Below are 2244 nucleotides of genomic sequence, written 5' to 3'. Positions count from 1 at the left end.
GGGAGGAGAGAGTGGGGAGGGAGGGGGAAAAAAATGAGGAGCTGACGCCAGGGGATTAAGTGGAGAGGAAATGTTTTGAGAATGATGGGGGCAATGAATGTACAAATGTGCTTTACACAATGGATGTATGTATGGATTGTGATAAGAGTTGTATGAGCCCCTAATAAAACGATTAAAAAATAATAATAATAAAAAAAACCTGAGTTCCATCCAAAAAATCAGGAAGAACTGGGAGGTGAGCAAGAGTTCCAGGCCAGAGAAGAGTGGGGAGTCGTATCCCAGCCACAGAAAGGCCTGCAATGCCCATGACCTGTGGGAGGCGCATGGACACACACAGGCAGGCCGAGCAGGAGAGGGAGGAAGTACTAGTAGGGGGGACACTCACACAAATACAGGTTTGTGCACCTGGGCACTGAATTGTATGGGGGCAAAGTCATGAAAACACCTTAGACATAACCAAGCACTCTGCGGGGCTCAGGACCAAGTCTCAGAGGCACCCCGGTCAATTGACATAAAACAGATCTCAAAGACAATGTTCTACATCCTCCTCTAATAGAGTCCACTGCGGTCTTAAAAGCTTGTGAGTGGCTATCTAAGGTGCAAATATTGTTCTCTCCATATTGGGTGGCAAGAATAATAAAGGAAATCGAAGACATAGAAACAATTGGTCCACTAGGCCCCTGAGAACTCCCGCCTCCACAAGCCTGAGACGGGAAGAACCGATGGTTATTTCCCACATGGGCGATAGCACCCCCTGGGAGCACTAGAACAATCCAGGAGGCTGGCAAACAAGCACCTCCACTTTCTCCTCGATTATGGGCGAGATGGTTTTTTTTCTGGAAAGCAGACAGTAGGTCAAATCACTTTGGGAACCTATGGCCTCAATGAAGCCTGACCACGCGGAAAGGAATAGTACACCCTGGGCAGAGTGGGGGAGTGGGGGAACAAAGTGGAACAAACCTCAGAATCCTAAAAGAGATCAGGCTAACTGGTCGGAGCGGGACGGATGGAGCCTCCAAGACGAAGGTCTTCAGCCACCCTCCTGGTCTGGAACGGAACTCCACCACGTGGCTCAGTTTTCAGCCAAACAGGCAGGGCTCTAAAGGAAACAATGATACCAGTGAGGCACGCACCCGTCAGAAGACCAAAGGGCAGCAGCTCGCCAAGGACAAAGCTCAGAGGGGTGAGGAAAGGAGGAACAAAACTAAAAGCAGACTCGAAGCAGTTACGTCTCTCCATGCCCATCTAACAACCGCTCCCACGGGACCCATGTCTGTGAATCCCTCATGGATTGTTTTCCGTGGGAAGTCATTTCCAACCGTGAATTTGAGTGTCATCAAGAACTCCCTGGATGTAATACATATTTACAGATATACAAGGTCTCAAGAAAATGGAACTCCTAAGCGTGCACGCACAGAAAGCTACTGGAAGAGGCTCTTAACCAAAACAGGAGACTAAGTCATGCAGGAAGACATGAGATCCAGTGTTCTGGAGGCTGAAGCGCCGAATGAAGGTGCGAGAACGCACAGGTGATGGTTGATAGTGTTGGGAGCACTACCAAACAAACGCTCTTCAGGTGAGTTGGACAGCAAATGACCCCAAGGAAAGGACAGGAGGGGCAGGAAGAATAATTCTAAAAGGTGAAACTGAAAAACTATCTACTCGGCTTAAATGTCCAATAGAAATTCTAGAGCTCACCTTCATGAAAGGTGCAATTGAGAAACAATCCAAAGTAGGCAAATAACTTGAAAGGAAATATTGTAAAAAAAGGACTTATAGTGTATTTAGTAGTTCACTTGTGAGCAAGCACTATGTGATAGCGCTGACCAATGGTACAACTCCACACGGGGGTGCCTGGGAAGGGATGGAGGGCGTAGTTCTATTTGGAGAGTCACTACAAGTTGGTTAAATTTCATCTTCCACAGTCCTGAGTGTCAGTGGGTTAGGTGATGGACTGCTAACCACAAGGTCAGTGGTTCAAACCATCCCCCGGGGGAATATGACGCAGTCGGTTGTGCTAAGCCTTAGCGTCTCAGAAACTCTACGGAGGAGTTCTACTCTGGCCTGCATGGCCGAGGAGCCAGGGTGGTAGGTACAGCAGTAGGAAGAGGTGTTACTGTCTAAATGTGATCATCAAATTTTAAAAGCCAAAACTCACTGCATGGAGTCGACTGCACACAGCAGCCCTGTGGGGGTCTGCCCCTGTGGGTTTCCGAGACTGTCCCCCTCTACACAAGCAGAAAG

The 2244-nt window shown here is 48.4% G+C and overlaps 1 protein-coding gene across 1 annotated transcript in view; it reads right to left on the bottom strand.

Annotated features, from left to right (window-relative positions):
- Positions 1-1087, bottom strand: part of FARP1 (FERM, ARH/RhoGEF and pleckstrin domain protein 1) — a 306860-nt gene extending 305773 nt beyond the window's left edge. The window contains exon 1 of the mRNA XM_004704274.2: positions 961-1087. The gene's annotated coding sequence lies outside the window, so the exon portion shown is untranslated. The remainder of the gene's footprint in view (positions 1-960) is intronic.
- Positions 1088-2244: the final 1157 nt, after the last annotated feature.

Source organism: Echinops telfairi, unplaced genomic scaffold (assembly GCF_000313985.2).
Source record: "Echinops telfairi isolate 266 unplaced genomic scaffold, ASM31398v2 ScPeMD7_7467;HRSCAF=8505_0, whole genome shotgun sequence".
Lineage (NCBI taxonomy): Eukaryota > Metazoa > Chordata > Mammalia > Afrosoricida > Tenrecidae > Echinops > Echinops telfairi.
Note: the sequence above shows the minus strand (reverse complement) of the source record. Positions and strands in the feature narration are given on the sequence as shown.